Source organism: Pelophylax lessonae (genome assembly GCF_965119305.1).
Source record: "Pelophylax lessonae genome assembly, chromosome: 4".
In the NCBI taxonomy this organism is placed as follows: Eukaryota; Metazoa; Chordata; class Amphibia; order Anura; family Ranidae; genus Pelophylax; species Pelophylax lessonae.
In genome coordinates, this window is record NC_138771.1 from 308945679 (window position 1) to 308966176 (window position 20498).

The window sequence follows — 20498 nt, forward strand, 5'->3', positions numbered from 1 at the left end:
CATAGAAATATACTGCGTTAAACGTGCAGTAACGCACAGAAATATTCTGCGTTAAACGTGCAGTAACTCACAGAAATATACTTTGTTAAACATGCACTAATGCACTGAACTATAATGCAGTAAACCTGCCCTGACAAAACAAACTGATACCAAAGTAAAAATGAATGGTCAGGTCACTACACTCACATTGTCTGTACTATCACTAGATTCACACTAAAGTGAAAATGAATGTTTACTACACTCACACTGACTGAACTATCACTAGATTAACACTAAAGTGACACTAAAGTAAAAATGAATGATCGCACTACACTCACACTGACTGAACTATCACTAGATTCACACTAAACTGATATTCTACACTGACAATAGAATCAGAATAGCACACTATAGCACTCTAACTCTCTAGTAGCACTGAACAGAGCCCTATTCTATCTCTCTCCATGACAATACCACACTACAAATAGCTGCTATTGAAAGAATACTTTTATAGTGTTCGGTGGGACTAAGAGCAATGAGCCATGATTGGATAGAGTCATCATTACTTTCTCCAATCATGACTCTGACAGTGCTCTGTGACCTGATTGAGCTTTCATTGCTCCAACCAATCAGGGCTTCCAATGCACTGTGCGGTGACACAGTGCATTGTGGTCATTTGGTGGTCCGAACAAACAGTCAAACGCCCCGATAATTCGGGTGTTCGTCGAACGGGTGAACAGCCAATGTTCGACCTGAACCGTTCGCCCACCTCTAGTACTGAGCAGAGAAGAGACCCTACCCTTGCCTGGGCCTGGGAAAATGTGGTAATGGTTAATGGTGTACCTGTCGAACCAGGGGACAGGCTCTGTTTTCTGTATTTCAGTAGCAATGAGGATTTACTGTATCCAGTGTGGTGGTCCCTAAACGTACAGAAGGGTGGTACTAGAACTTGCCTATGGACCCTTGCTGGAAGGTCATTTGGGTGTTGAGAAAACCACTAAAAGAGTGTTATGCAGGTTTTACTAGCAAGGGGCTCAGAAAGGCATTGAGAAGTATTCTCAATCCTGCCCTGTAAGTCAAATGTTAGCACCCCTGCCTCACTTTTGAAGTCCTTTAGTGCCATTGAAGTCCCCTTTGGGAGGATTGTAATGGACCTTGTGGGTCCACTGCCCAAATCTGCCTGGGGCCATCCACACATTCATGTAATTATGGACTATGCTACCCGTTAACCCGTGGCAGTCCCTTTATGCAACACATCTGCTAAATACTTTGCCATGGAGTTGTTTATGATGTTCAGTCGAGTTGGGGTCCCTAACTTAAGAGTTGCGCAAATTGTTTTGGTGACACAGTTGCAAACCTCTGTGAACCACTCTCAACCTGATGGTCTGGTGGAACGTTTTAATAAAACATTAAAGAGTGTTGAAAAAGGTTGTTGACGAGGATGGAAAAAACTGTGACTTCTTGTTTCCATACTTGATGTTTGCTATCAAGGAGGTTACCCAGTCCTCTATGGGGTACTCTCCATTTGAGTTGCTCTATGGGAGACACCCTTGGGGACTCCTAGACATAGCCAAGGAAACCTGGGAGGGGGAGCAGACACCTCACAAAATTGTAATTGAACATATTGCTCAGATGCAGGATAGAATTGCAGCGATAATGCCCATGGTAAAGGAACATTAACTTCAGTCTCAAAAAGCCCAACAAAGAATATACAACAGGGGGACCTGATTCCGTATTCTCACCTGGTGACAAGGTCCTGGTCTTAGTTCCCACTGTTGAAAGCAAGTTCTTGGCTAAGTGTCAGGGTCCCATTGAAGTAGTTGAAAGAGTCAGGGAGATAAATTACAAGGTATATTAAGCGGGTAAAAGAAAGTCTGGGCACATATACCATGTGAACCTGCTAAAGCCCTGGTAGGATAGGCTCGCATTAGCTGCAAACTTTGCGCTTGTAACCCCCAGGGAGTACTGAGTCCCCTCTGGTCCCTGAAATTACAATTCCAGACACACTGTCTTGCTCCCAAAAGCAGGAAGCTACAGAGTTCGTGATAAGGAACAGAGAAAGATTTTTAGAGTTACCAGGCACAACTTCAGTTGTTCAGCATGATATTGTAAATTAACCTGGAGTACGTGTCAAACTCAAGCCATACCGAATTCCTGAAGCTAGGAGAAAGAACATCAAGGACGAAGTCAAAAGGATGCTGGAGCTAGATGTCATTGAGGAGTCCAATAGTGACTGGTCTAGTCCCATGGTGTTAGTCCCAAAACCGGACTTTACTTGGAAGTTTTGTAATGACTTCAGGAAACTTGAATCAGTGACAAAATTTGACACGTACCCAATGCCCAGAGTAGAGGAACTTATAGACCAACTTGGCAAAGTCCGCTATCTGACCATTTTGGACTTGACCAAAGGATATTGGCAAATCCCCCTGACTGATAGCGCCAAAGAAAAGACTGCATTCGTGACCCCTGAGGGTTTGTTTCAGTACAAAATGCCCCTGCGACATTTCAGAGGGCCATGGACAGGACCCAAAGACCTCACCACAAGCATGCAGCAGACTATCTATGCAACATAGTAATACATAGCACTGACTGGGAGTGTCACTTGCCCCGGGTCCAGGCAGCCTTGGATTCCCCTTTCAAGGAAGGTTTTATGGTGAATCCAAAAAACTGCACAATTGGTTTAGAGGAAGCCAGGTATTTGGGCTACACAATTGGTCGAGGAGTCATAAAACCCCAATTAAACAAAGTAAAAGCCATCCAAGAGTGGCCACATCTGGTAAACAAGAAATAGGTCAGAGTGTTTCTGGGTACCACGGGATACTATAGAAGGTTCGTCCCGAATTTTGACACTTTAGCAGCTCCACTGGCCGACCTTACAAAAGGAAAAGACTCCATAAGGGTAAAATGGTCCTCAGAAGCAGAAGAGTCTTTCCAAATCTTGAAGAAGGCCCATTTTTGCACAATTAGTGTTGTACTCCTCCCCTGATTCTTCCATTTTTTGGTTCAGACGGATGTGTCTGGTGTTGGCATTTGGGCAGTATTGTCAAAGGTACACAAAGGCGAAGAACACCTTGTGGTGTACCTGAGCAGAAAGCTTATTGAGCATGAGAGAAAGTATGCTATTATAGAAAAGGAATGTTTAGCCATAAAGTGGGCCTTAGACACACTAAGGTATTATCTATTAGGGCGCAGGTTTGAGTTAATAACTGACCATGTTTCCCTCCCTCAAGTGGATGGCCCAAAAGAAAGAGACAAATAGGCAGATGAACCGGTGGTTTCTGGCCCTTCAGGACTATGCTTTTACTGTAAAGCATGGGCCAGGGCTTAAGATGGGGAATGTAGATGTCCTGTCCCAGGTTCACTCCTGTTGGGCCCCAGCTTACTCTATATATATATATATATATTTTTTTTTTTTTCTTTTTTTTTTTTTTTAAACACACAGAATAAAGACAGAACTTTAATTGTATCTGAAGAAACAGCTAGTATTGTTACCTGTAACATATATATAATCCTATTTATATATCAAGAGCATGAAGGGATTGGTTACTATGTGCAGCACAGATTATCCTTCAAAAACACATCCCATAGTCAATTCAGACCATTTACTTACTAGAATAGAAAAATAAAAAAATCCCTGCACTAACAATATCAATATAATCAACGCTATCCCTAAGAGAGCATAAAAAATATTGCTGAAGCATCTGCCACTGAATGGTACAAACACCACACCACATATAAAATCTAAATTAACTAAGTTAAGCGCTTCTAAATAAATAAATAAAACACTAAATATTTATTGATATAAAACTTCACTCAATATTATTTAAAAAGTGCTACCAAGTGATATATATAATAAATAACATAGGAATATTAAATATATAATTATATAATTTATACCTTGCCCACTAGTTGTCAATAAATATGTGTAAAAAAAAAACAAATAATATCAAATATTTCATCAATATACTGTATATACACTGCAATCCATATGTGCCAAAAACGGTTTTTAAATATTATTATACAAATAAATAGCTTGTGCAAAAAATATATATGGCTAGTGCAATAAAAAAAAAAAATTATATACATAGCAAATGTCCTATCTCCTAGTCCTCTAATCTTCCATTCCGCCAAATAATGGGTGAGTATATACTTTTGGATCTTCACACAAACACCAATGTGCCCTTCACCGTAGGTCCCTTTAGGGTATGCGCTCACCCCATCGAGTGAAGAAATGTCATCAGCACACCAAGGATTCCTTGAAAGGGTCCAAAGCTTTATTCCGTGGTCACATGATAAATATATAGCAATGTTTCAGAGCCACGCAGGGCCCCTTCATCAGACAAGTGATTGTTATATGTCTGGGACTTAAAAGTGGAAGATATGAGCTGTGGATCTAGCTGAACCAGGTGGTTTAGATCTAGCAGACCCAGGTTTATGAGTACTAACAAGCTTGCATGATCCCCCCATTCATTTGAGGGAGTCAACTGGATATGTAGAGCCTATTCCCTAAAAGGATCTATGGTGAAGGGCACATTGGTGTTTGTGTAAAGATCTAAGAGGATATATTCACCCATGATTTGGTGAAATTGAAGATTAGAGGACTATTATAAGAAATTGGACATTTGCTATATTTTTTTTCACTAATCATATATAATTTGTGCACAAGCTATTTATTTATATAGCAATATTTATTAAACTTTTTTGGCACATATGGATTACAGTGTATATATATATATTTTTTTTTTGATGAAATATTTGATATGAATTGTTTTTTATACATATTTATTGACACCTAGTGGGCAAGGTATATATTATTTATTAATTTTATATGCCTATGCTATTTTATACGTATTGCTTGGTAGCCCTTTTAAATAATATTAAGTGAGGTTTTGTATCACTATATATTTACTGTTTGGGAGCACTTTACTTAGTTCATTTAGTACTTACTAGAATAATTGAAATACATTGGGAAATTTGAGGTGTCAGTGTACCAAAATATTTAATACTCAAGCCATAAATCTCTTTAGTAAAATATTATGGGCGGCACAGTGGTGTAGTGGTTAGCACTTTCACCTAGTAGCAAGAGGGTTGCTGGTTCGAATCCCAACCACGACACTACCTGCCTGGAGTTTGTATGTTCTACCTGTGCCTGCGTGGGTTTCCTCCGGTTACTCCAGTTTCCTCCCACACTCCAAAGACATGCTGGTAGGTTAATTGGATCCTGTATAAAAAAAAAAAAAAGAAAATTGGCCCTACTATGTATGTATGTATGAATGTGAGTTAGGGACCTTAGATTGTTGTACGCTCCTTGAGGGCAGGGACTGATGTGAAATGTATATGTAAAGCGCTGCGTAAATTGACAGCGCTATATAAGAACCTGAAATAATAATAATTATAGGAAATGCCAGAGCAACCTTTGCACAGCCACCTCAAAATTGAATATTTTGTAAGCATTTCCTTTAAACTATTTTCTTTTATATTGTAAAAATATAGCTACTTTCTAAACATAGAACTGATTATTTTGTCTTCTTTATAACTTTTATATACATTTTTACATTTTAATATGTTCCTTTGTCAGAGTATTGCTATTTATAGTTTTCATTCTGTATATGATGTGCAGAAGAATGCACATATTCTAAAATGGGAAATACTTTATTTCTTGCCCCTTCTTCAGATACATATACTCATATATATGTATATTGGCACTGTGTGAATAATGCCCCTCCATTATGAAAGAAAGAATGGTAAAACAGTATAGTGCATATAGGAGCAACTGTATTCAAGCACAAGGCTGGGCAGGTATTTTACTAAGGTTTCGGCCTCTAACTACTGCATGTCTAGGTGTCTTTTAACAAGCTTGTAGAGGTTTCTGAGGATGCTACAAACTTCCAGAATGAGTTGAGTTACCATTGCCATATCTAGGTATAGTGTAAAGTGTATAGTATAAAATGTACTCAGCTCTCCAGTCTATATTTTATTAACCCAGTCCCCTTCTAAGGGGGTGGTGATTTTTGAAAAAAATTCAGTTTATTATAGGGTAGGAAAAGGGTTCTTAATAAGCCATTATTTGTAAGAATATTTTTAATGACCATTGTCTATCAGTAGCCAAACAACGAATGGCCAGTATGAAATCACTCAGTTCTATGACTAGCTTAAGAAAAGGCTCCACCAGCCCAGCAGAATGTGACAGTTTGTTTTCTGTCAGTACCACAAACTGAAGAGCAACTTCAAAGTCAACCAGCATCTGAACAGCTTTAGGGCACAAGAGGAATGGTGTACAAGGGTGTTTCATTATAGGATAAGATGGGACATGTCTCTGACCTAAAACACGCAGACTGAGTAATGTCTTTCTTATAAGAAAGCACAAGCAGCTACTTAGTTTGGAATCTGTACAACAAATATGTGACTCAGGATTGTATATTGAGCCTATTAGGTATAGGATGTAATTTACTACTTCCAAAATTTCACTTAATGACTAGTCTACGAACATTGTGTGAATGTGTCATTTTTTTTACTTGAATTATATTATATACAATTTTTAAACTATAATAAAGGAGAAGAAAGAAAACTTTAGATTAAGGCCCACACAAAGTAGCAACTACAAGATACTGGCTTAAGGTTGATGTCTCGCCACATAATGAATCAAAGTCCCTTTCTCTCTTTTTTTTAACATTTTTAAGTTCAAAAGCTGAACTCCAAGCAGATAAAAAAAAAAAAAGACACAAACGAATGCAGCTCTGTATTCATTAATCCATCAATAAATTTATTTTTTAATTGAACAGTGTAAGTACTTCAATTTGACCAGTATGTGCCTCTTGTAGTCCACAGCTTAGAATGAAAGAGGGAGAAGTAGCGGAAGGAGCAAATTTGAAGTACTGTAGTACCCATATGCTAACAAGAAACATGCTGGTAGGAAGATGATTCAGTCTTCTGCTTCTCCTTTCTCTGTCCAGTATTACTTTTCTGAAGCACTGAAAAAAAAAAACAGGTAGGTGTGATAGAGCTGTCCGAATCTCAGGACTGAATCAACATAAATACAAATCATTTAAAAATGAAAAGAGTAGCTTTCATGCAGTTGTCATTTGTCAATAAATTGTTCTTCTAATTTAAAAAGCTGACCATATCCAAAAGATAAGATACAAGCATTTTACTAAAAACAGAATTTAATACAATAATGTTAATAATTGTTATTTATTAGTTACTTTAATGACATTTTTTCATGCATTCACATAGAAATGTATTTTAGTTTGAATAAAGGTAAAAGTAGCTGTGAATACAAAATAGACAGTATGCATTCACTTATTTCAGGAATCTATTGATACAAATGGCAGATCTTGTCCCAATGCATGTTGTTATCTAGTTGTGCTTAGGGCACCATAATGACTAAACCTTATAATATGGAACATACTTTGGGATTTAAAGAAACAAGATATATATATATATATATATATACGCATGCGTGTGTATAAACTACTTTCAAATATATTCCCGCACTTATGGTGTAAGTGAAAAAAATATGTAATACATTTACTAATGTGGGTCGCTGCTCTAGGAGGTGCTGTGTCTTTATATAGTGATGAAGTATATATAAAGAGCGCTGCCCTATATGAGTTTTTTCTATTACCTCGTGTTTAAATATAAACAAAATAAATATCTATCAACCATGAATGATTAATATAAATAAATCAAATTCAATGCAATTCAAATCAAATTCAATGCATCATAATTCACATAATGTCAAATATCTCAAATCTTCTTAATAGTGAAATAGCACAATGGAACTTTACTTCACTGATAAGAAGATTTGAGATAATGGACTTTATGGGAATTATGATGCATTGAATTTGATTTATCTCTATTAATCATTCATGGTTAATAGATATTTCTTTGGTTTATATTTATATATGAGGCAATAGAAAGAACCCATATATGGTAGCACTCTTTATATATACTTTATCACTATACTTTGGGATTTAGTTAAAAATGAATGATTCAAATTGCCTAATACTTTATAATTTTAAACATATAGTTAGCAAGATCATTATACTAAGCAAAATGCGTTTCCATTTACCACAGTCCAAAAAATGCATAAAACTTGCATTGCATAAAACTTGCAAACTTGCAAGGCTGCTCTACTATTTTCATTAAAGTAAAAGTCCACCCTAACACAAAAATCTATAAGTCTACAGGCATCCACGATCTAACACTAACCTATCTAGCCCTGTAAAGAAGAAAACAGTATACATACCTTTACCATCACTGGATCTCGTGCACATTGCTGGATTAAGATAGGGCTCAGGTAAGTAAGAGGTGTTTTTTTTTTTTTTTTTTTTACCTTAATGCATAGAAAGTAAAATGTCTGCCTTTAGAACCACTTTTAAGAATGATTTGTTTCGGTAAAATGTGAGCTGTTGCTGACCAACATTATAAGGTCACAACGTTATCAGAAATATCTTAATTTTCCTGTTACTATTACCACATATTCTGACCAATAAGAGCACAAGAATTAGACAATACAATATTTTGTAGCCAACATCAGTGTGAACTATTATCCACACTGTCTTGATTAACATCTTGATTGATGTGCTTTTGATGCAATTTTCAGTTCAATTATGTCTTGCAAATTTGATGCGACTTTGGATATGGTTAGCATATTCTATGGAGCCAATTCTCACTGAAATCACACCAAAGTAGCACAGGAACCTTTTTCAAAATCCTGCCACACCGAGTTGCATTGATGTGAATGGCCACCATTGAAAATAATGTGATTTCCCTCTTCATGTGATTCTGTGGGACTCATGAAGCATCAGAATCATCACCAGTGTGAACCTGCACTAAAAGTGTGCAATTCTGATTATATTGTAAGAAGTTAAATAAACATTTAAACATCTTTAATTAAGAAAAAAACAATTGGCCCAAGGTCAGCAACGGCCTTAACACATTGGAAATGTGTACTTCCTCACATGATGCATCTAACGTTACTTTTTCCTTCTTTTCACACTCATTTTCCATCTGAATTCACCTGGACTGAATGAATAATTGATATTAAAGGTGTTTTAGCATTAATTATTTTATGCAGCTTTAGTGAATTCTTTTGGGAACTATATGGGAAAACAGAAACTGGATATGTGTCCTTGGTAAAATGTGCCATTTCATGTGGTTTGGGAGTTTCAAGGAATAATTTCCCACATACACTCACTAATTACTTGAGGAATAAACAAGGACAACACTGCTTATACTTCATAAAGCATGCAGTGTCTTCCCTAATTCCTGCAAATACAAAGCAGCCAATGTGTCTGAGAAGATGTAGGGCATGGTAAAGGCTATTCATTCACAAAATCAAGCATCTTTTTGGTATTATATCTCATACATGGGGTGAATATTTGTACAGAAGGGTCATTTGAGACATATTCTGCCAAAATTTGTTCTGTTTAAGGCTGATAATGTTCGTTTAGATTTGATTGGCCATCAGTCACTTGTATAATGGCACTTTTCCACTGCAAGTACCGGCTCGGCTCTACTCGGCCCTGCTTGGCCCGGTTTGCTTTTCCACTGCTGGTACCGCATGGTACGGTGTTGGAACGGTTCGGTACGGTACGGTATGGTTTGCTTTTCCACTAAAGTAGTACTAAAGTTAACTGAGTGGGATAACAACGGGGTGGGTGGGATTCTCTGACCAATCAGTGGCTAGTAGTGACTGCATGTAAAGGATTGTGGGATATGGTACCGGGTATGGTACCTCTTGGAACCACAATCGAGGTGGTACTGTTTTTGAGAGCCGTAATGTTAGGTTCCATGCAGTGGAAAAGCGCCACCGTACCGTACCGTTCCTACACCATACCATGCGGTTCCATGCAGTGGAAAAGCGCCATAAGATAAGTGTAGGGGGTTCTTGTAGTCTTTATCCTCCCCCACCTAAAATGAGTATTCAGCACTGGATAAAATCTCTTACATTTGTCAGATTTGCTTATCAATATGGATGCCCAAATCTGTTGCAGTTATGGCCTCTGGCAAGAAATGGAAAAGTGATGGATGGTACAATCTGCCTATGTGTGCTTTACTTTGCATACCTGCCATTTTGGTTGTAAAATTTGCTGTTGTGAAATGTGACAAGGTGGCACTAAAATGAAATGAATACTTCATGTGTATTAACATGTGCAAATTGCAATGCACATTAAAAAAAATCATAAATGGCCGCAGTTGATTTTTCATACATTTAAAACCCTCCCCTGAATAAATGTACAGTAGACTTTAAATCCCCCTTTGAAAATAACAACACCCATGCCATTGTCTTTTGGACAGCAGCGCACTCCACAAATATTCTTTGTTAAGGAAATGCTTTTAACAGTAGAATGCAATAACGGCATACAGCTACCCAATTCAGCCAGGGGACTCGGCAGATGTTGATATGATGATGTAGCTTGGGCCCATACTACTCTTTTCATTAATAGCATTCAACTGCTGGAATATGTACAGTATATTTTGCCAAACACTTCCATACATATCCCAGTGTTTAATCTTCCAGATTCAGCACAGATTAAGTTATTGATATAGGTATACATTCTAAACTGATGTAGATAAAGGGCTTTGCAATCTGAGGTATGGCCAAATGACTGTTTTTATTTCAATCATGAAAAATAAATGTGACCAAGCATAGGACCCATTAATGAGAGAATAATGATTAAAAAATAAGACCCACTGAGGAGTATCCAAATACATCTGGGGCCAGCGTTCCCCTTTACATAAAAGTTCCGTTCCACTGTAAGGGGTATTCCTGCAGACTCTGATGTAAGGGGGAACTCTGCTGGCTGGATTATAGTAACCTGACCTTCATGTAAATTGAGAAATATGTTCTTTTTACTTTTGTTTAACTTAAACATATTGCTAATAGCACTACCTATATGTTTATAGCTAAAATATTGATATTTGCACAGTAAAAAAGGTGGCCCTGTCAGTAAATTTCAAGATTTTTGCCAGTAAAAAATTGGTGCCGTTTGTAAATTTTGGTGTCCTGCCAGTAAATTTCACTTCAGGGCGTTTGCAGCACTGAGGAGATCATTGGCTAACACAACTGTGGGAGCCATTGACTCCAGCTGCTGTCAATCACAGCCAGTAAGCCAATGAGGAGAGAGTGGGGGCCAGGCCAAGCCATGCTCTGTGTGAGAATGGACAGTGTCCATTCACAGGAGCGCGGCTCAGGAGCAAGCCTGCTCGAGTGCCCCCATAGCAAGAGGCTTACTACAGGGGCACTCGGCATTGGAGAGAAGCCAGAGGACCCAAAAGAGAAGAGGATAGGGGCTGATGTGTGCAAAACCATTACATAGAGCAGGTAGGTATAACATGTTTGTTATTTAAAAAAAGAATTACAACCTTTAGAATCACTTTAATTTTAAAGAGAACGTATAATGCATATCTGTGAGCACATATCTCATTATTATTGCAGTATTTAATTCAAAGCTCTTCTCTAGAATCATAAAAAATGATTTACCTCCCACACCACCCATTCTCCTAGCTATTCAAACCGTTTATAAAAAAATAATAATAATAAAGACTCCAAATACATATGCAGTGTGCTACAATCATTCTTGCCAGAGATGTCAGCACTGCTTATTGGGTGCTACAGTTGTCCTGGGTTCTCACAGTGTCTTTTAGTGATAGGGCTATGTCAGAAGACCAATTTTTAGGAATGATTTGTTGCAACTACAAATCGCTAATGCCAATGACTAACAGAGATTTTCAGCTAACAACATAATCACTGGCAATTTGTTGCTAATAAGCAAATTTTTCTCAGCTACAGGTCAGACCACTGCTACCTCATTATTTTATCATTCGCTGCTACATTTTGCTTTCCTTTAGCAATTTGTAGATAAGCCATGAAGGTGAATGCAGAACGATTGTCACTGACAAGCGTGTCATTAACCTTAACACTGCACAACTGCAATTGCTGGAAAATTAGCCAGTTAGCAATTATAAAGGAAATAACCATTATTTGCTTAGCAAGCAACTGTATGAAATAGTTTTGTGTTATTTAGGGTTCTAAACTGGATTTTCAGTTTTTTGAGAGGTTAGTGTAGCACTCACCCCTGAAAGGGTCGCTTCTTTTTGTCCAAGTTTCTTTACCCACAAGTGTAGCAGCAGCCAGGCGAAAAGCGACATTCACTCTGATGGTTCAGTAAACAGACTAGGGGTTGCTCTTGATGGGCTGATTTCTTGATAAAAGGCACATCAAACAAGCATAAAATCCTCAGCATCGAGATCGGGATTCCATCGTCCCCCGAAGCGCTTCGGGGGGACGATGGAATCCCGATCTCGATGCTGAGGATTTTATGCTTGTTTGATGTGCCTTTTATCAAGAACTCATTTGTGAGTAATTTTAATTCATCATTTTAATAAATCTGTTTTAAGGATAATGCACTAGGCCGGTGTGCCCTTGTGTTTGTTTGTCGTTTCACAGTGTTTCCTGACTACCCTGGTCTAGTGAGGGGCTGCAAGGCTGAAGCATTAGAAGGTTGCCGAATGATTTGTTCTCATCTACAAGTCAAGTTGGATACAGGATTGCACCACTTTGAGCGCAGGGAATAGGTGCAGAGCACTGACAGTGTACCTTCTTGCTTGAGTATGCGTTAAAAACAGGGGTTTAGTTAGCACAGATTTGCAAATACATGCGTAAGCTGCAAAGCCACTTCATGGTACCCCAGTATTATTTGCAGTCCTAACTCTAAATTTTGAGAGCCTCCATAGTAGAAGCACAAGCATTATAATGGAAAGGCAGAGGGCAGGTGAGCCTGGAGGGAGCCCACCCCCCCTTAAAAGCACTGGGGCAACCTGGACACCCAGCATATAGTACAATGGCAGTAAAGGTGTCCAGTGCATTTCCTCCCCAATATTCCAATGGTATAAACAAATGGCCACTGCTCTCATCTATAAATGGCCTTTGCAGCAAGGATCACATGGAAGGGTTTTGTTTGATATACGTCACCCTTCTATGCACTGGTGTATTTTGGCCTAGGCCAACAAGGCCTATGCCTAGGGCGGCACTTTGTGGGCGGGCGTCAAAAAAGGCGCCCCCGCATGAAAAAAAAAAACCCTGATCTGTTCTGTGAGTCCCGTACGTCCCGTCTGCTCCCGTCACCTTGTCTGCCTCCCACACACAGGGTCCCCGGCTTTCAGCAGTGAGATAAGGGGCGTACGTACTTGCCAGGGAGGGAGGGACTGGCACCCCCATAGAGCGGCCAGTGACTGGCCAGACCGGTTGCACCCTCCTCTGAGGCTGCATGCAAGGGATACTAACTTCTCCCCGGGGCAGGCTCTATCTATGTCTAGGAGGAGGAGAGAGAGGAGGACAAGGGAACCCCCTGGCCAGGACAGCAGGTAGGAATCACGATTTTAGGTTACCACTGCTATTACTAAAAATTAATAATCACATTTAAACTTTGCAGTAAATATATTTTCAACAAATATGGAGCAGTTTGCAGTACATGAACTTTCACTGCATGTTAATTGTTAAATGAGTTTGCATTGGTTTCAGCATGTGCAAAGTGCTCCATGCATGCTGAAACCAATGCAAATGCATTTAACAGTTCACATGCAGTGAAAGCTCATGTACTGCAAACTGCTCCAAGCTTTAACCACTTTTGGACCAGAAGATTTTCCCCCCTAATGACCAGGCCATTTTTTGCGATTCGGGACTGCTTTACTTTAACGGAAATTTGCACGGTCGTGCGACACTGTACCCTGAAAAAATTGATGTCCTTTTTCCCCACAAATAGAGCTTTCTTTTGGTGGTATTTGATTACCTGTGCAATTTTTATTTATTGCGCTATAAACAAAAAAAGAGAAACAATTCAGAAAAAAATAAATACATAAATTCACATTCTGCTATATAACATTCCCCCAAAAAAAATAAAAAATCAAAATTTTTCATTTTTTTAGGCCAATTTGTATTCTGCTACAACTTTTTGGTAAAAAAATAAGTGTATTTTGGTTTGCACCAAAGTTATCGCGTCTACAAATTAGGGGAAAGATTTATGTCTTCTTTATTTATTTATTTATTTTTTCACTAGTAATGGCAGCGATCAGCGATTTTTAGCATGACTGCAGCGGACAGATCGGACCCCTAACTGATATTTTTGACACTTTTTGGGGGGGGCCAGTGACATTACTACAGTAATCAGTGCTAAAAATATGCACTGTTACTGTGATAATGACACTGGCAGGGAAGGGGTTAACCCAGGGGAGATTAAAGGGTTAAGTGTGAGCCTAGGGAGTGCTTTCTAACTGTGTGGGGGAGGAACTTGTGAAATTAACATAGAGACCTGTGATCCTAAATCGGGATGATCGAACCTTTGAAAAGTTCAGTTCGGCCAGAACATCCGAATTTCCCGAAAGTTCGGTTCGAATTCCAGAACCCCATTGAAATCAATGGGACCTGAACTTCTGGAATCAAAAAACACCATTCTGAAGCCCTAAAACCCAATAAATGCCCCTAAAAAGTGCCTAAGGTTCTGGGCCATGCCCCAGGGACTATTAATCACACAAAAAAAGTTCTTAAAAATTGTCATTTTTGATAGAGAGCCAATTATTGAAAAAATTATTGAAAAAAAAATGAGATTTCTTTGGATTTAGTGTCTGGGGGGTCTAAAAAGTGTTCCTGTGAATTTTCAGCTCTGTAGCATGTCCAGAACCAGAAAAAAAACGATTATTTTTCTTAGAATTTCAATAGCGCAGGGATGGTGTTACCCTCCTTTCACACCTGGGCGTTTTTGTTTCAGGCGTTTTTCAGGCGTTTTTTGGATGTTTGGAGGCAGGCATGACATCTGAACTTCTGTATAGGTATATATATATATATATATATGTGTATGTATATATATAAATATATGTGTATATATATATATATATATATATATATATATATATATATATATATATATATATATATATATATATATGTGTGTGTGTGTGTACTGTATATATACATATACATATATATACACATATATATATATACAGTGGGTACGGAAAGTATTCAGACCCCCTTAAATTTTTCACTCTTTGTTATATTGCAGCCATTTGCTGAAATCATTTAAGTTCATTCTTCTTCCTCATGAATGTACACATAGCACCCCATACTGACAGAAAAACACAGAATTGTTGACATTGTTGCAGATTTATTAAAAAAGAAAAACTGAAATATCACATGGTCCTAAGTATTTAGACCCTTTGCTCAGTATTTAGTACTGAGCCCCCTTTTGATCTAATACAGCCAGGAGTCTTTTTGGGAAAGATGCAACAAGTCTTTCACACCTGGATTTGGGGATCCTCTGCCATTCCTCCTTGCAGATCCTCTCCAGTTCTGTCAGGTTGGATGGTAAACGTTGGTGGACAGCCATTTTTAGGTCTCTCCAGAGATGCTCAATTGGGTTTAAGTCAGGGCTCTGGCTGGGCCATTCAAGAACAGTCACGGAGTTGTTGTGAAGCCACTCCTTCGTTATTTTAGCTGTGTGCTTAGGGTCATTGTCTTGTTGGAAGGTAAACCTTCGGCCCAGTCTGAGGTCCAGAGCGCTCTGGAGAAGGTTTTTGTCCAGGATATCCCTGTACTTGGCCGCATTCATCTTTCCCTCGATTGCAACCAGTCGTCCTGTCCCTGCAGCTGAAAAACACCCCCACAGCATGATGCTGCCACCACCATGCTTCACTGTTGGGACTGTATTGGACAGGTGATGAGCAGTGCCTGGTTTTCTCCACACATACCGCTTAGAATTAAGGCCAAAAAGTTCTATTTTGGTCTCATCAGACCAGAGAATCTTATTTCTCACCATCTTGGAGTCCTTTAGGTGTTTTTTAGCAAACTCCATGCGGGCTTTCATGTGTCTTGCACTGAGGAGAGGCTTCCGTCGGGCCACTCTGCCATAAAGCCCCGACTGGTGGAGGGCTGCAGTGATGGTTGACTTTCTACAACTTTCTCCCATCTCCTGACTGCATCTCTGGAGCTCAGCCACAGTGATCTTTGGGTTCTTCTTTACCTCGCTCACCAAGGCTCTTCTCCCCCGATAGCTCAGTTTGGCCGGACGGCCAGCTCTAGGAAGGGTTCTGGTCGTCCCAAACGTCTTCCATTTGAGGATTATAGAGGCCACTGTGCTCTTAGGAACCTTAAGTGCAGCAGAAATCTTTTTGTAACCTTGGCCAGATCTGTGCCTTGCCACAATTCTGTCTCTGAGCTCTTCAGGCAGTTCCTTTGACCTCATGATTCTCATTTGCTCTGACATGCATTGTGATCTGGAAGGTCTTATATAGACAGGTGTGTGGCTTTCCTAATCAAGTCCAATCAGAATAATCAAACACAGCTGGACTCAAATGAAGGTGTAGAACCATCTCAAGGATGATCAGAAGAAATGGAAAGCACCTGAGTTAAATATATGAGTGTCACAGCAAAGGGTCTGAATACTTAGGACCATGTGATATTTCAGTTTTTCTTTTTTAATAAATCGGCAACAATGTCAACAATTCTGTGTTTTTCTGTCAGTATGGGGTGCTATGTGTACATTCATGAGGAAGAAGAATGAACTTAAATGATTTTAGCAAATGGCTGCAATATAACAAAGAGTGAAAAATTTAAGGGGGTCTGAATACTTTCCGTACCCACTGTATATATGTATACCCCTAACCCAAAATCTGCATAGTGTAGTCACCCTGACATGGCAGAGTTCGGTCACCCTGGCATGGCAGGCAGAGTCAGCTAAACTACACTACGGTCACCCTGAAATGGAAGAGTTCGGTCACCCTGGTATGGCAGGCAGAGTCAGCTAAACTTCACTACGGTCACCCTGACATGGAAGAGTTCGGTCACCCTGGTATGGCAGTCTCAGGCAGAGTCAGCTAAACTACACTACGGTCACCCTGACATGGAAGAGTTCAGTCACCCTGGTATGGCCGCCTCAGGCAGAGTCAGCTAAACTACACTACGGTCACCCTGACATGGAAGAGTTCGGTCACCCTGGTATGGCAGCCTCAGGCAGAGTCAGCTAAACTACACTACAGTCACCCTGACATGGAAGAGTCAGGTCACCTAAACTACACTACGGTCACCCTGACACCTAAAGGTATCCCTACAGAAACTAGATTATTGAATCTAACTATAGTGGTATATAGTACCCTAACTACACTGCATATCCCTTTCCTCACACTAAAAGAACAGCTCCATACAGCAGGAGTAACACAAATGCTTCCACTCTCTTCCACAGCCCCTGTATTACAGTGCTAGAGTTTTGGTGGGGCTATGTTATATACTGGGGGGCGTATGGGGGGCGTATTCAATCCTGATTGGCCTCTGGGCCCCGTAGTCACTCCAATCACATTTTACTGATGTTTCTGGGCCAATCACAGGCTTTTAAAGCCCAGTTCCTGTCCCATTGCATTTTGGGCGGTTCTGGTGGCCCAGTTCCGAACTTTTACCACAAAAAGTTTGGAATTCGGCCGAATTTCGAACAGCCAAAATTTGGGTTGAACCGATGGTCGACCCAAACCGTTCGATCATCCCTAATCCTAAATAAGAGGATCACAGGCATTCTCTGATCATTTCAGAGAGAATGGTCAATTGTGTTTACAACAGCAGACCGTGGTTCTCTCTCAGTGGGGAAAGATTGCAGGTGCCCGGCGGCAATTACGGCCACCGGCCCCGTGGATTGGCATCCCCGCTGCCTAACGGGGGCCCCCAGGAGCACGCGCTCTCCCCCAGGAGCGCTCCCGTGAACCGACATACCCATACAAAACATACAAGTAGGCACTTTGTACCCACTTTTAATGTACAGAGAGGAAGAGGTGGAGCTTTAAGAGGTAATTGCTGCTGTGCATCCCATTTCCTGCAGTTGTACCTTCAAAAATATGTACCGTCCCTCTGGATCGACTAACCTGTCCTCCAGAGAGAAACTAAGGTCCCTTGCCATACCAATTACTACTCCCTTTGCTCTCTTAGATGGTAAATCTCCGTAAAACCATACAGGGTAATAGTTTCATGTTTGTGTCTTATGCTATTTGTGTCTCCTGTAGAAATATTATACTAGCAGAGTAGCGTCTGAGTTCTTCTAATACCTTGTGTCTTTTAATTGGCGTATTTAGTCCTCTTACATTATATGTTAAAATGTTTAGGGTATTCATGTTGTCTCTCCTTCTCATCCCTCCTCCTCTATTTTACCTCATTTTTCCTCTACCCTCAGTTTACACCGAGTGCGGGAACAGGGCCATTTCCTAAGGGTTATACAAGTATGCTTGGACCAGGGGATCAGAAGGGGAGACAACATTGACGAGTAATTTTACCAATTTTTACATTTAATTTTATTTTTCCTAACTTTCCCCCCTAAACCCATTGTCTCACTTACCCCACCCCTTCCCCTCCCTCCCCACCTCTACCCCTGTTACCTCCTTCCATCCTCCCCCACCCCCCCCCACCCCCGCATTTCTGCTGCTAAATTTAGCATGATGATAGTTTGACCATGTAGTGGTCCTGGAGTAGTTAGTATGTCCCTTTTGGACACTCCTTGCCCTTCTACTCCTATACCTCTGGGTAGTGCTCTATCCAGTACACTCGTTGAGCTGATTCTTCCTAACTAGGGAGAAGAGGTTTGGGGCCCAACTAGGTTTCCCATCCTGAAATCCGTTACTCCTTCCTTTTCTCCCCCCCCCCTCCAGCTCACCCATACCCAGATAGAGACCTCTCCCGGCCCTCCTCTCTGCCCTATCCTTTATTCAGCTTTATAGTTCAGTTTCTTCTCTTTGATGCCAGTCGCCACTGTTCGTCTTCTTCAATTAATTCTTCTTTTATATCTTTGGGCCAGCCTGGTATATTTGGTATGGGAATCTGATTATTGCCATAAAACCTTCCCTCCGACTTATCAGACATGCTGGGAAGCCCCAATTGTACCGTACTTCATGATTTTGCATTGACTCCAAGAGTGGTTTCAATAATCTCCTTCTTAATGTATCCTGTGACAGGTCTGACAAGATCTTGATATTGGCACCTTCATAGTAAATGGTTGTCTTTCTTTTCAAGCTCTCCAGATTTGAGCTTTTTCTACATAGTTCTGGAATCTTATAATTATGTCTCCTGGGGCCTCTGCTGGTGCCCCTTTTGGTCTTGTAACCCGGTATACTCCTTCTATTTTTATCTGTTCGGCTTCTCCTCTGTTCAGTAGTGGGTTAAATATTATCCTCATTTTATCTATTAAGTCCTCTCCATGTGTTGGTTCGGGTAGGCCTCCTATTCTCAAGTTCTTCCTTCTGTACCATTTTTTTTGGTCTTCTAATCTATATGCCAAACTTCTCTGTTCCATTTTTAGATCCTTTATCTCCCTTTTAACTCATTTACTATTTGTATGTAACTGTCTTGTCTTTTTTCCATGTCTTCCACACGTGAGGTCATTGTGTATTGTTATCATTTCTGTTTTTAAGGACTTTTCTAAAGCTACAAACATAGCGGTCATTTCCCCCTTTGTGGGCAATTTGGTATTCACCCCTTGTTGTACTGTATGGTCCAGGCCATGGTCACTCTCTAAGTCCTGCTCCAATATTGACTGCCCTATGATATTTGTACCTGATGGTGGTCTTTTTTGTCCACTTTTTTCTTTTAACTCTGTCTGTCTTACACGGGTTCCTTGTTTCTCTAGGGCCTGTTTTTCTGGACCACCTTCTTGTGTAATATATTTTTTAATTGTTCCAGGGCTTGAGCTTACTTTGAGTGATTTTGCTGTCACTCCCCCTCTTGCTGTTTTACCTCTCATATTTATGTGTATACTATCCAACCCCTTTGAACTCACAAGCCGCTGTGGTGTTTCTGTGTCCCCGGTGTGGCTGATCCAAATCAACAGTCAGTGCAAAGCAAAGTCCACAGCCATAATAAAGTGAGATAAAAAATTAGATGGAAGGACTCACCACTTTGTTGGAGGGGTCTATATAGGTATGGTTGATATACCTTAGGGGGGGATCAGCTTTCTGTTGAGGGATTATTGACTCCTGAAGATTCAGGATGTTCAACTTCGTTCTCTCAGTTACTTCTCTCCCCAGTGACGCTGTAAGGTCTATGGGTGTCTAGGTAGGTCTCTGCCCCGATCTCTCGTCCTTTTAGTCCCTATCCGGCTCTCCTGTGACTCCTCCGTTCTGCCCAGGGTGCCTACTGATGCCTCCGGGCTACAGTAACCACCACTCGGCTCACTCTGCCTGTCCTCGGCCACCCTCAGCTGTCTCCATGGCGTTGTGGCCACTTCACTGCCCGGGCCCTGTGTACAAGCAGAACCTCCGGATACTTGCTTTCTGATGGTCCGACTGCTCTAGCCAGACGCAGGGGATTCTTTAGAGCCCTGCTCAGACAGGAAGAGGGTAAGGGCTTCGCCTAGCTGGGGGTGGTGGGTGGCTAGGAGATGTCAAGCACGCCGATGCATGGACCCTTAGTTGTATTAACCCCTGTTGCACTGGTGGGCTATGGCGTCTGGGGTGGGGAGGCATGGACAGAGGAGGATTTCTGCTAACAG